This window comes from Suncus etruscus, chromosome 3 (genome assembly GCF_024139225.1).
Source record: "Suncus etruscus isolate mSunEtr1 chromosome 3, mSunEtr1.pri.cur, whole genome shotgun sequence".
In the NCBI taxonomy this organism is placed as follows: Eukaryota; Metazoa; Chordata; class Mammalia; order Eulipotyphla; family Soricidae; genus Suncus; species Suncus etruscus.
Genome location: NC_064850.1, coordinates 75390510 through 75391765, shown reverse-complemented (window position 1 = coordinate 75391765; position 1256 = coordinate 75390510). Strand labels below are relative to the sequence as shown.

General features: G+C 33.4%; 1 non-coding gene across 1 annotated transcript; it reads right to left on the bottom strand.

The window, feature by feature from the left end:
* Positions 1-587: 587 nt before the first annotated feature.
* LOC126005647 (U6 spliceosomal RNA) lies at positions 588-694 on the bottom strand. The gene has a single exon (XR_007494690.1). It is a non-coding gene; the product is annotated as a U6 spliceosomal RNA (small nuclear RNA).
* Between the last annotated feature and the right edge of the window lie 562 nt (positions 695-1256).

Sequence of the window (1256 nt, the reverse complement as noted above, 5' to 3'; positions counted from 1 at the left end):
TTCTCTTTCTTTGATTATTTCACTCAGCATAAAAGTTTCTATGTTCACTCATGTATATCAAAATTTTATGTCTTTATTTTTTCCTGACAGCTCCATAGTATTCCATTGTGTATATGTACCATTGTTTCTTTAGCCATTCATTTGTTGTCAGGCATCTGGATTGTTTCCAGATTCTGGCTATTGTAAATATCACTGCAATGAATATAGGTGTAAAGAAGGCATTTTTGTATTGCATTTTTGTGTTCCTAGGGTATATCCCTAGAAGTGGTGTAGCTGGATCATATGGGAGCCCAATTTCCAGTTTTTTTTTAAAGAATCTCCATATTGCTTTTCATAAAGACTGGACTAGATGGCATTCCTACCCCACATTCCTGCCAGCACTGATTTTTCATGTTTTTGTGATGTGTGCCAGTCTTTGTAGCATGAGATGGTATATCTTTGTTGTTTTGATTTGCATATTCCTGATATTAGTGATGTGGAGCATTTTTATATGCCTCTTGGCCATTATTAGTTCTTTTTTGAGGAATTGTCTGTTCATTTCTTATCTGCATTTTTGATGGGGTTAAATTTATTTATTTATTTATTTTTTAAATATGGAACGCTTCACGAATTTGCGTGTCATCCTTGCACAGGGGCCATGCTAATCTTCTCTGTATCATTCCAATTTTAGTATATGTGCTGCCGAAGCGAGCACAAATTTATTTTTTGTTAACTTCTATCAGTACCTCATATATATTAGATATTAATCCCTTATCTGATGGGCAGTGGGTGAATAGTTTCTCCCTTTCTGTTGTGTCCTTTGTATTATAGTCACTATTTCCTTAGAGGTTTAGAAACTTCTCACTTTAATATAGTCCCATATGTTATCTCTGTTTCAACTTGCTTGGTCAGTGGTTTTTCTTCTTTGAATAAGCATTTAGTCTCAAAATCATGGACTCTTTTACCTACATATTCTGGGTTGAATATCAAGGTCTTTAATCCATTTTAATTAGACCCTTGTGCATGGTTATAGATTGTGATCTATGTTCACTTTTTTTTTTAATAAACTGATAACTTGTTCAAGAGGTTATCCTTGCTCCAGTTCCTGTTTCTTGTTTCTGTTTCTTGTTTCGTGTTTCTGAAATATTAATTGATTGTCTGAGAACATTCTCTGAAATTCAAGTCTATTCCATTAATGTGAGGGTCTGTTTTTTCCAATACCATGTTGTTTTAATTACTATTGCTTCATAGTACATTTTAAAGTTGGGGAAAATGAT